At 36.9% G+C, this 13,570-nt stretch overlaps 1 protein-coding gene across 3 annotated transcripts in view; it reads left to right on the top strand.

Annotated features, from left to right (window-relative positions):
- Nucleotides 1-13,570, top strand: part of AKT3 (AKT serine/threonine kinase 3) — a 406,674-nt gene that overhangs the window by 61,974 nt on the left and 331,130 nt on the right. The window contains exon 1 of one of the 3 annotated variants that reach the window (XM_060090905.1): nt 9,156-9,193. The exons of the other annotated variants lie outside the window; for them this stretch is intronic. The gene's annotated coding sequence lies outside the window, so the exon portion shown is untranslated. Of the gene's footprint in view, nt 1-9,155; nt 9,194-13,570 lie in introns of those variants that run through there. 3 annotated transcript variants of the gene reach the window in all.

Below are 13,570 nucleotides of genomic sequence, written 5' to 3' on the forward strand. Positions count from 1 at the left end.
TGTCTCTAGATCTGAAGTGAGTCTTTCGTAGGCAGCATATATGTGGTCTTGTTTTTTTTTTTTTTTTTTCTGTACGCGGGCCTCTCACTGCTGTGGCCTCTCCCGTTGCGGAGCACAGGCTCCGGACACACAGGCTCCGCGGCCATGGCTCGCGGGCCCAGCCGCTCCGCGGCACGTGGGATCCTCCGGGATCGGGGCACGAACCCGTGTCCCCTGCATCGGCAGGCGGACTCTCAACCACTGCGCCACCAGGGAAGCCCGTGGTCTTGTTTTTGTATACATTCAGTCAGTCCAAAACTTCTGGCTGGAGCATTTAGTTCATTCATTTACATTTAAGGTAATTGTCAGTACGTATGTTCTTGTTGCCATTTTTTAAATTGTTTTGTATTTGCTTTTGTAGGTCTCACCCCCTTCTTCTTTTGTTCTCTTCTCGTGATTTGATGAGTATCTTTATTTAGTGTTATGTTTGGATTCCCTTTTCTTTTCTGTGTGTATATCTGTTACAGGTTTTTTTTTTTTTTTTTTAAACGTCTTTATTGGAGTATAATTGCTTTACAATGGTGTGTTAGTTTCTGCTTTATAGCAAAGTGAATCATTTGTGGTTACCATAAGTTTTTTTTAAGGCACTCTATATATATACTTGGTTGTTTTAAGTCACTGATCTCTCACTTTCGAATACATTTTAACAACCTTACATTTGCACTCTCCTTCTCTCACAGTTACTGTTTTAGACATTGTATTTTACATCTAATTGTTCTGTGTATCCCTTATTGTGGATAGAGATGATTTTACTACTTTTGTCTTTTAACCTCCCTACTAGCTTTGTGTGTGTTCATAATTTCCTACCTTTATTGTATGTTTCCCTTTACTGGTGATGTTTTTTATTTCGTAATTTTCTTATTCCTAGTTGTGGCCTTTTCTTTTTCGTGTAGAGAAGTTCCTTTAACATTTGCTGTAAAGCTGGTTTGGTGGTGCTGAATTCTTTTAGCTTTTGCTTGTCTGTAAAGGTTTTGATTTCTTCATCAAATCTGAATGAGAGCCTTGCTGAGTAGAGCATTCTTGGTTGTAGGTTTTTCCCTTTCATCACTCTAAATTTATTGTGCCACTCTCTTCTGGCCTGCAGTTTCTGCTGAAAAATCAGCTGATAGCCTTTATAAACCTTTTTTTAGTGTTATGTTTTTAAGGTGTATTTATATTGATACACGGAGTTTTGATTTCTTCATTTTCACTGCTGCGTGGTTTTGCATGAATAAACCACACTTTTTAAAACTGTTCTGTTGAAGAGCTTTAAGTGGTTGCCAGTTTTTTACCTATTACAAGCAGTGCTGCAACAAATGTTTTTGTACGTTCCCCATGTATATGTGAAATGTTTATTGCAAATAGAAAATTGCTAGGTCATAGGGTATGCTCTGCCTTAACCTTTACTAGATTTTGTATATTGTTTTCTGAAGTGGTTGTTAACAGTTTACTCCCACTAGCAGTTTGTGAGACTTTTCTTCTTGTCACACATAATTTTTATCATTCTGATGTGTGAGAAATGGTATTTTGGTGTTTTAAATTTGAATTTCTCTGGTTATTAATGGGATTTCTAGTTCTTCTCATATGTTTATTGCTATGTAATTTCTTTCATAAATTGCATTTTCTACTCTTTGCCCCACCCCCTTTTTTGTATTAGATGGTTTGTCCTTGTTGATTTGTAGGAATTTTTCAAGAATTGATATTCATTATTTGGTATTTGAGTTATAAATATTTTCTTTTAGTTTGTGGCTTGTCCTTTTAGTTGTATGAGTACTAACTTTTTTGTACCAAAACCTTTCATTTTCAATATAGATACATTTGTCAATCTTTTCCTTTATAATTTTGCTTCTTATAATTCTTATAGTTCTTATAGTTCTAATAATTTTTAAGAACTTCCTTTCCTACATTGAGGTTATAACAATAGTCTGTATTTATTGTCTATTGCTGCATAACAAATTACCAGCAAAACATATTTGGTTAAAAGAAACAATAAATATTTATTATTTCTTTTCATTTCTAGGAGCAGGGTGTTTGTGTGGTTATGATCTTGGTCTCTTATGAGGTTGCAGTCAACATGTCAGTCAGGGCTTCAGTCATCTGTAGGTTTAATTAAGGCTGGAGGACTTGCTTTTAAAGATAGCCTACTCAAATGGCCAGTGAGTTGGTGTAGGCTGTTGGTGGGAGGACTCAGTTCCTCTTGATGTGATCCTTTACTAGGGCCACTGTAGTGTTATCATAATTTGGAGGCTGACTTCCCCTGAATGAGTGAGCCAGGAGATCAGTGGAAGCTAATGTCTTTTATGATCTAGGCTTTGAAGTCACAGACTGTCACTCAGCCTGTTCATTGTGGGAGGAGACCATACTGAGACTGGAATACCAGCGTGAGAGGATCACTGAAGGCTGTCTTGGAACCTCACTACCAGAGTGTCTTACATTTTTTCATAAGATATCTAAAAGTTATTTCACATTTAGTTCTTCTTTATTCCACCTTGAGGATGTTATGTTTTGTGTGTGTGTGTGTGGGGGTGTTAAGAAGGGGATCTAATCTTATTATTCTTCTAAAAGTATAATAGTTGCCTCAATCTCATTTGTTGGGTAATCCATCATATTGTTCTTTTTATATGTGGGTTTGCTTCCAGGCTCTCTCTGCTCTCTTTTAGCCTGCTTTTTTATTCCTGTACCAGTACCACTTTACAACAAGTACTGATCTCTCCAAGGCAAGTCTCAAACTCTTTTTACTCTTCTTCACTGTTGGCTTAGCTCTTCTTGTCTCCAAAGGTTTTTAAGAGAGAAATTGTTAAATAAATCCATTTGATTTTTAGAATCAGGTTCTGTGAAAAGTTCTGGGATTTTGCTTAAGGAATATAAAAATATAACCCTTTTTTCATTAAAAAATTAATAGGTGCTTAGTAAAGATTTGTGAAATACAGATAAGTTAAAAAAACTTAAAACAAGTAAAGCATCCATAACCACATCACCCAAACATCATCATTATTGTAGCATTAAGAATTTTTAAAGTTTTGATTTTGTAAAAACTAAATCTTCTCTATAACAAAAGCCATCACATATTGGGGAAAAAATAAAGATTAACATTTTTTATAGTGTGTGTCCATAAAACATTAAGAAAAAGATAAATAGAAAAGTGGACAAAGAATATGAACAGGCATTTGACAGAGGCAGATGTACAGAGAAGTCCATATGCTCATTCCTCAAATGTTAACATTTTCCATGTTTGCATTGTCTTTCTTTTTTCTGTCCTTATCCTCCCTGTCATTTCCTCTCTGTCTCAGTGCTTTGTTCCTCCTTCCCCATCAATATATGGTATTTAAAATATATTTATATCAAAATATTTTAAATATATTTAAAGATACTTAGGTTCAAATACATAGATTTATTTTCTGAACCTTTTGAGACATGATGACCCTTTTACCTTTATATACTTAAGTGTGTGTTACTTAAAAGTAGGATGTTATCTTACATAATTGAAGTATAGTTATCAAAATTAAGAAATTAACATTGACACAATGCTATTATCCAGATATTGTCAATAATAACCTTTATAAGCCCTCCCTCTCCAAAAAAATCTTGGATCATCATGCAAGAGTTATTATGTGACATCATCATGTCTGGTCATGCAACTGATACATCAGTTGTCATGTCTCTTTAGTCTACTTTAATCAGGAAGCACATGATATTGCTCCGTCCCAATCCTGGTGATGTTAACTTTGATCACTGGTTACAACGGTGTCTACCAAGATTCTTCTCCATTGTAAGGTTATTATTATTCCCTCTGTAATTAATAAGAATCTTGTGGTGTGATACCTTTTTTAAATTGATTAATTAATTTTTTAATTTTTTAATTTTTTATTATTTTTTTAAGATGTTGGGGGTAGGAGTTTATTAATTTATTCATTTTTTATTTTTGCTGTGTTGGGTCTTCGTTTCTGTGCGAGGGCTTTCTCTAGTTGTGGCAAGCGGGGGCCAGTCTTCATCGCAGCGCGCAGGCCTCTCACTATCGCGGCCTCTCTTGTTGTGGAGCACAGGCTCCAGACGCGCAAGCTCAGTAGTTGTGGCTCACGGGCCTAGTTGCTCCGCGGCATGTGGGATCTTCCCATACCAGGGCTCGAACCCATGTCCCCTGCATTAGCAGGCAGACTCCCAACCACTGCACCACCAGGGAAACCCTGATTAATTAATTTATTTTTGGCTGCGCTGGCTCTTCGTTGCTGCGGGCAGGCTTTCTCTAGTTGAGGTGAACTGGGCCTACTCTTCATTGAGGTGTGCAGGTTTCTCACTGCGGTGGCTTCTCATTGTGGAGCATGAGCTCTAGGCACGCAGGCTCAGCAGTTGTGGCTCGCGGCCTCTAGGGCGCCTCTAGGGCAGTTGTTGTGGCGCATGGGCTTAGTTGCTCTGCGGCATGTGGGATCTTCCCGGACCAGGGCTCGAACCTGTGCCCCCTGCATTGACAGGTGGATTCTTAACCACTGTGCCACCAGGGAAGTCCTGTGGTGTAATACTTTGTGACCATATAAATATCTGGTTGCTCCTCAAACTTTGGCCCACGAGTTTCAGCATCCAATTATGGTTCTTGTTTGAGCCAGCTGTTTGTTATTCATGGTGATTTTCTAATTTAGTTGTTCTTCTTTAATTTTAATTGACTTCTCACTACAAAAAAAGGTTCTCCTTCATGAATGCTATTTTATTCAATGGATTATAGTCTTTTCCCATCATTATTAATTCTGAAATGCTCAAATTATCCTAGATTTGGCCCATGTAAGCCCTGAAAAGCTAGCTCTATATTCTTTTGACATGTTCCCATCAATTTATGAAGACTTTCTGACACAATAAAATATTCCAGGCTCATCATATAGTTTCCCAGCTCTAGAATCAACCAATTTCTCCAGGGAGCTCTGATTCCTTTTGGTGGGGAATAGTATTATCTTCCTTTTATTCTTAATTACCTTTATTCTTCATTACTGTATGTTTTTATTCTATCTTGATTTGTTCTGTTTTTGCATGGCTAACCATACTGCTTTAATTATTTAAGTTTTATAGTTTAGTTTATTATTTAATTATTAGATCTCCCTGGTAATATTTGACACTAGAGACCAATCATGTCTTCTTGCTTGTACTCCAGAACCTCATAATTCCTGTTTTTTTTCTTGACCTGTTTGATTGTTTATGTCATGCTTCTTCTGGATTTTTCTTCCTTGATTACGATTTTTTTTTTTTTTTTTTGCTGTACGCGGGCCTCTCACTGCTGTGGCCTCTCCCGTTGCGGAGCACAGGCTCCGGACACACAGGCTCCACGGCCATGGCTCGCGGGCCCAGCCGCTCCGCGGCATGTGGGATCTTCCGGGATCGGGGCACGAACCCGTGTCCCCTGCATCGGCAGGCGGACTCTCAACCACTGCGCCACCAGGGAAGCCCTGATTTTTTTTTTTTTTTTTTTTTGCGGTACGTGGGCCTCTCACTGTTGTGGCCTCTCCCGTTGTGGAGCACAGGCTCCGGACGCGCAGGCTCAGCGGCCATGGCTCACGGGCCTAGCTGCTCCGCGGCATGTGGGATCTTCCCAGACCAGGGCACGAACCCGTGTCCCCTGCATCGGCAGGCGGACTCTCAACCACTGCACCACCAGGGAAGCCCTTGATTACGATTTTAAAAGGTAGATTTCCCTAGCATCCTCTGAGGAACCAGGCAGTGTCACTGCTTATTCATTGCTGGTGGGAAATCTATACTGGTTCTATTTCTCTGGGGATAATTTGATAATATATATCAAAATTACAAATGTATATTCCCATTTCGGGAATGTATCCTTCAGGTGTATTTTCACATTTTGTAATGATGTATGTACAGGGTTATTCATACAAATATTGTGTGTAATAGCAAAAGATTTGGAGATGATCCACAATAATCTGAAAACTTTATTAACGTTTTTCTCCCCTTTTCTAGTCATACCTGCATAAGGCTAGATTTTCTTCATATATGTCAACCAAAACAATATATTGTAGTAGAGTGAAACAAAAGCTCAAATGTCCATTAATAGTGGATAGGTTAAGTAAGTAATGATACAGCAGTATAATGGAATATTATGCAGTTGAAAAAGAATAGGAAGAATAGTATTTATTTGGAAAATCATGGAAAAATCGTTGCAAGTAAAAAGGAAAAGAGTAAGGTGCAGAACATATTATACAGCAGTTTTTGTGTAAAGGAGGGGAACTAGATTTGTTTGCTCTGTTGGCATAAGGAACTCAGGAAGGAAAAAGAAGAAACTAACACTTTTCCCCAGGAAGTAGGGTATGAACTGGGCAGATGACAGAGGTGTGATGAGACTCTTTACTGTATACCTTTTTAATCTGTTTGACTTTCGAGACTTGCAAATATCAGTACCACCTGCTTAATTCAATTTTTTAAATGTCTTACAGTATAACTTACACCTGGTTTTGGTGCAGTACGAATTGAGGCTTTTTACTAATTCTAAACCACTGGCCCACAGCATAAAATGTTTCTCAACACAACGTATGCAGCCTTTTGTCTCTATAGCTTTATACTTCGCCACTTCTGGCTCCGTATTTTACGTTCTAGCAACATTGAATTTCTTCTAGTTCTTACACGTGGCACTGTTTCATACCTGTGTGTGTATGTTTTACCTATGTCTTCTTCATATTCACCTTTTAAGAATCAGTTTGTCATGCTCTGTGGGAAGCTGTTCTGCACCTCTGCAGACTGAGTTGGGTGATTGTTGTAATACTCACACAATTTGTCTAGTAGTGCTCTTATCATATTGCATTTTAACGTTCAGCTCCTTGTATAGTACCTAGACATATAGACTCAAAGATTTGATTCAATTTTTTTTTTGATAACTCTGTGTGTAGGGTAGGAGTCATCTCTCAAAGAGCTTGTAGTCTTTAATGGAGACATACATGTAGGAATGTAACTAACACAAGACAGAGAGTAATAAGTGAGACAATAGGCAAGGTTATATTTCCAAAGAAGTTCTTTCACATGGGTCTTGAAGATGTGCCATGGTCCAGTGTGGGACATTTTAACAGGGCCTGTTTAAGAGCAGCAAATAATCCGGTGTAGCTTCAGTGTAGCGGAATCATGACTCAAGGTGAATTGGGAAGGAAAGGAAAAACAGGGACAGATTGTGAGAGACCTAACATTCTAGTCTGAGGAATTTAAATAGTATCTTGTAGGCAGAGTAGGACTATCGAGTGTTTTGAACAAGGAGCCAATCTGATCTGTGTTTTAGGATGATTACTTTTATACTTTCTGTAGAGTGGTTTGGAAAAGGAAGCTATGAGAGACAGGGGCATCTGTTAAGATATTTTATACTGTAAACTACAGTGTTGAATATGGGATCAAAAAAGAACAGGCAGCTACATTTTCATACTCCATGTTTTTGTCCATATAGTCCATTCAACCTCGAATGATCTCTTATTCCAAAAGTGATATTCTATTCATCTTTGAAGAGACAGCTTATATGTAATATCTACTAGTAATCCCTGATAAATTCCCACCAAATGTAATTAATTATACCCTGTTCTGACTGCCTTTCATTTACTTATGACTTTTTTCATACTTTACCAATCTCATAATAGTTGTCTTATTCACCCCTGGAATTAATTGCTTCCTTCTGGAAACCTTTGTGTTACTTTATTTGACCTACTCATACAACACTCAACACATTGTATTATTGTTTGATGTTTTTTCTGTTTATTTCAATAAACATTTCTTGGGTACCAAACCTGGAGGAATTCATACTTTGGCAGTCCGTATGTTTGTTTATAATATATGATTAGATGTATGAGTTTTTTAAGGCAACTTTATTTTGATCTCTTGCACATAATATAGTTGGTTACTTATTAGGAACTCAATATTGTAGAGACATTAGTGCAACAGTATTAAAAGCCAGGTTTAAATCCCGACTCTACCACTGTAGCCTGGATCCTCTGTAGGAAAGTTATTTAGCCTATTTAAGCCATAGTTTTCTCACTTGTAAAACAGGGAATTAGCTTGGGCTGCCATGACAAAATATCATAGACTGGGCAGCTTAAATGACAGAAAGTTATTTCTCACAGTTCTGCAGGCTGTGAAGTCTGAGAGCATGGTTTCAGCATTTTTGGGTTCTGGTGAGGACTTTCTTCCTGGCTTGCAGGCAGTACCTTTTCGTTGTGTTCTCACTAGGTGGAAAGAGACACAACAAGCTCTTGGACGTCTCTTCTTATAAGGGTACTAATGCCATCATGAGGGCCCCACCCTTGTGACCCCATCTAAGTCTAATTTCTTCCCAAAGGCCCCATCACACTGGGGGTTAGGCTTTCAACATATGAATTTGTGGCGGGGACACAAACAGTCCATAGCACTATCTTATACAGTGGTTTTGAGAATTAAATAATTTATGGAAAGCATTTAGCACTGTGCCTCTAACATAAAAAGTGATGTGTTTAACCTGTTGTCATCATTGTCATTATTTTGACTTGGCATAAATTTTGCATATGGGGTAATGGAGGAAAATTACAGATGCATTAGTGATTTTTCTCTTCATTGATGGAGGTTGTGATAATATTTATTATGAAGGGAAATGTAGGAAGAAGAGCAGGATTGCAGGCATTCTGATTAGAGGTGCTTTCTTCACTCTATCAAGAGACAAGGAGAAGATGGATGCAAATGTTAGGTTTATAGATGTAGCATAAAAATGCTAAGAGTAGAAGAAAAGAGAACCTTTAATATTCTTTATATGTATATGATCTTTAAAATGCAGTTCTTAATTGTTTTTATTCAAATCTTTATTTTTCTTTTCTCTGATTTCATTGATAAAGATGAGTTTTTCTGTGAGCCCAGGAAGGCAGAAATATCATTTATATCTTCATCCACAAATAATACTAAATTTGTTTTGCTGGATTTTGGAAAGTTCTGTTTCAGACATTTTGAATCTTAGACATATTTTGACATTTTAGAATTGGAGTATAATATATTCCTATCCTCTAGCTTGTGGATTTACTTTCTCCTCTCTAAGTTAATGAATCAAGGGTTTATTAGCCTTTCTAGGACTTTAAGTATGTTTAATTCTTTCACTTTGGGCAGTAATTCTCCACATTTACTTTATAGAGTCCCTTTGGTGGAGGCCACAGGCGGAGAGGAAGCACAGGATTCATAAGATGGAGGGCGGGTGAGTGACTGAGAATTTGGGCTGGACTTGGAAAAAAAAGTAGTAGTGGTTGCACCTTAATAATAGGAATAAATTTGAAGAGTAAGTTGGGACATTACATTGTCTTGGTCAGGTCTGTAAAGATAATGGAATGGTTTTGAGTTTTTTCTTTATGTAAATTTATTAATAATTTATATGACATAGCTATTGTGCCATCTGTACTACGATTTTATCAAAATTCACACTGTGAGCACACAGTCAACAGTTTGCAGGAACATAGACAAATAGTTTATCCCAGACTACTACATCTTTTCTTTGGTAATAGTGGTCAGAAATACATCATTAAATTGTGGTTTGGGACTTATCTTTTTTGTTTTAATAACAGAAATTTCACCTCTTAATAATATAACCTTAAATTGGCTTGCAGGTTTACTGATGAATTTATGGATTTTCTATGAGTGTATGTGTGGTATGTAGTTAGATGAGACTGATTGTAATATTATAAAGTAGAAAAAGTTTTTCTCTAGGACCCTTTCACTGCTTTTTCCTTGTTTCTTCAACCTCCTCATTTAGGAGTTATCCTCCATAGGCCTTTCCCTGTTTTATCTTTATCAAAAGAAATCCCCCAGTACTTTAGGGCCTTGACAGGTTATCCTTGAAAGACAGATACATTAAATGGCAGATTTTTAAACATTTAATTGGGGCTTTTGAAAATCCAAACAGAATTTCCTTATGGTGAAACTTGAAACATTGACTGACATCTGTTGGGAGAAATATTTTCAGCCAAGAGAGTTTTCTGACTCTGCTCCTTAAGTGACAACCTGTTGCCAGGTAGGAAGGGAATGAACACTGTTACATGCTAGTGTCTGAGCATCTGTGCCAGGTTCTTTATACAGTATCATTTGATCCTCACGGGGAGCTTTGTGAGGTAGGCATTCTTATTCACATTTTACAAAAGAGGAACTGAAAGAGGCACAGACAGGTGAAGTGACCTTCCTAAAGAGGTCACATCAGAGGCATATCTTAATATCAGGACTTTCAGACTCCAAAGCTATTACATTTACCAGTAGACCGGTATTTGACAGTCATTTTATTTTTTTTGTTTAATCTATAATTCTTTTTGGTGAACATAAAATATCTTGCCCTCAAGAATTCCTTTACGTGTTTCTATAGAGAGGTTCCCCATCTCCTTCGTAAGACACCACTTAGATCCTGCTGCTTGTGGTTGATTAGTCTTGAACTTTTTATTGTGTTTTTGCCTAGGAGTATAAAATTGCCTTATTAGCAGAGATGGTCAGCACTACAACATTCAGCTCTAAACATATTGAGTTAGATTTATTTGTTTTTAGCAGATTGGCCAACTTTGAAGTTTGTACTTAGAGTAAGGAAGTGTATGACATATACTTCCTAAGTACATATACTCTAAGTGTATATACAGTATGACAACTGTATGCATGTGAACTATAACATTTGGGAATTATCACAGCAAGAATGAATAATTTCTTGTTATTGATACTTTTGAACAGATATGTTCAGTATTACAAAACATTTTGAAAATGTCCATTCAATGAAGAATTATAAAGTGCTTGCTATATGCCAGGGCTATGCTAAATTCTACACTCAACACAACACTAAAAACACATGGTTTCTACCCTCAGTGAGATGATAGTTTAGAAGGGAGACAAACTTGTGAGGTAACTATTAAAATATGCTATAATCATTACAGTTATGGAATCTGTAGAAGGAAGAGTGGGTGCACTATGGAAGGACAAGTTAATTGTGCTTGGGTGACTCGGAAAGATTTTGAGAAGAGGTAGTTTAAACTGAAGGCCGAATATATTCTTGACTACAGGAAAATTCATGATCTGCTCATACATATTGTATACACAACATTTGCACGGACAGCATTTCCCTTACTTGTATGCATAAATGTAGTATTAAGTTTGAACACTTAGTGTCTTCCCTTTACCTCTAAATCATACATCCTCCATATATCTTTTAGAAGGCTTCTCCTGTAGTTGCTTGTTTCCCTTTATTTTTCTGTTCTGCTGCTGTAAAATTTCTCTGGTTTTTGGAAAGAGGCAGACTAATTGCTGGATAGTAGAGGAAAGTTAAATTTATGACGATTGCTCTATTTCTGCATTCTTCACAACAGTTAGTAGTCAGTGAAACATCACAATGATGGTGGGAAATGGTGAGGAGAGCAGGGTAATGGAACTAGGCGCCTGATTGCTTTATTATTTTTACTGTCGTACAAATGGTTTTCTTCTATTTAGAATACTCTAAGGACTGAAAGTATGACTAGCTATGTTCTTGAGCTGAAAGTGAAGTTAGAAGACAGTTGTCTGGAGGGAAACATTGCATTCAGTGGTATATTAATGATTTCCTGGCCCATTTTGATTGTAAGTCTTTTTGGTGAATTATACTTATGAAGAATTCCCCTATGATTAAGTATTAGGATATGTGCCTGTCTGTCTCTAATATACATGCTGGTTCTCGTAGGCAGACACATTGGCAGATGTTAAGGCAATTCAGTTTAGTTGAGAAAGCCGCATGATATTATGGAAAGAGCCCTGCACCAGACGTTAGGAAAGCTGAATTCAGGTCCTGCCTCTGGCTCTTAGGTAATTTGTTCTCTGCCTTTGAGCTAGTCAGGTAACCTCTCTTAGGCCTCAGTTTCTTGCTTTTTAAATACTGGGTTAGGATAATGCTCCCTAAGGTATTGCTCAACTCACACTTTAATCATTTTATTATTGACAAGGGATTTATTCACCTACCAAATCTTTACTGAGTGCTTTCATATTTTAGGTTCTGTGCTAGGTGGTGTAGTCAAAAAGAGACATGGAGGATAGTCATAGATCAATGGGAGAGAACTGAGAGTTGAGAAACGTATACAACTCTGGTAAATTTTTGACAAAGGTAGCAAGACCATTCACTGCAGGAGAATAGTCTTCAACAAATGATTCTGGTACAACTGGATTTCCACATGCAGAAGAATCAATTAAGACTCCTACCTCATACTGTGTACAAAAAATAATTCAAAATGGATTAAAGACCTAAATATAAAAGCTAAAACTATAAATCTCTTAGAAGAAAATGCATAAATCTTTGTGATCTTGGATTGGCCAGTGGTATTTTAGATTTGATACCAAATGCACAAGCAACCAATGAAAAATTGATAAATTGGACCACATCAAAATTAAAAACTTCAAAATAGACTTTAAAATAAAGACAATTACAAGAGACAAAGAAGGACACTACATAATGATCAAGGGATTGATCCAAGAAGAAGATATAACAATTGTAAATATTTATGCACCCAACATAGGAGCACCTCCATACATAAGGCAAATACTAACAGCCATAAAAGGGGAAATCGACAGTAACACAATCATAGTAGGGGACTTTAACACCCCACTTTCACCAATGGATCATCCAAAATGAAAATAAATAAGGAAACACAAGCTTTAAATGATACATTAAACAAGATGGACTTAATTGATATTTATAGGATATTCCATCCAAAAACAACAGAATACACATTCTTCTCAAGTGCTCATGGACATTCTCCAGGATAGATCGTATCTTGGGTCACAAACCAAGCCTTGGTAAACATAAGAAAATTGAAATCGTATCGAGTATCTTTTCCGACAACAACACTATGAGACTAGATATCAATTACAGGAAGAGATCTGTAAAAAATACAAACACACGGAGGCTAAACAATACACTACTTAATGAAGTGATCACTGAAGAAATCAAACAGGAAATCAAAAAATACCTAGAAACAAATGACAATGGAGACACGACCCAAAACCTATGGGATTCAGCAAAAGCAGTTCGAAGGGGGAAGTTTATAGCAATATAATCCTACCTTAAGAAACAGGAAACATCTCAAATAAACAACCTAACCTTGCACCTAAAGCAATTAGAAAAAGAAGAACAAAAAAACCCCAAAGTTAGCAGAAGGAAAAAAATCATAAATATCAGATCAGAAATAAATGAAAAAGAAATGAAGGAAATTATAGCAAAGATCAATAAAACTAAAAGCTGGTTCTTTGAGAAGATAAAGAAAATTGATAAACCATTAGCCAGACTCATGAAGGAAAGAAGGGAGAAGACTCAAATCAATAGAATTAGAAATGAAAAAGAAGTAACAACTGACACTGCAGAAATACAAAAGATCATGAGAGAATACTACAAGCAACTCTATGCCAATAAAATGGACAACCTGGAAGAAATGGACAAATTCTTAGAAATGCACAACCTGCCAAGACTCAACCAGGAAGAAATAGAAAATATGAACAGACCAATCACAAGCACTGAAATTGAAACTGTGATCAAAAATCTTCCAACAAACAAAAGCCCAGGACCAGATGGCTTCACAGCCAAATTCTA

The sequence above is a fragment of the Mesoplodon densirostris genome, chromosome 2 (assembly GCF_025265405.1).
Source record: "Mesoplodon densirostris isolate mMesDen1 chromosome 2, mMesDen1 primary haplotype, whole genome shotgun sequence".
In the NCBI taxonomy this organism is placed as follows: domain Eukaryota; kingdom Metazoa; phylum Chordata; class Mammalia; order Artiodactyla; family Ziphiidae; genus Mesoplodon; species Mesoplodon densirostris.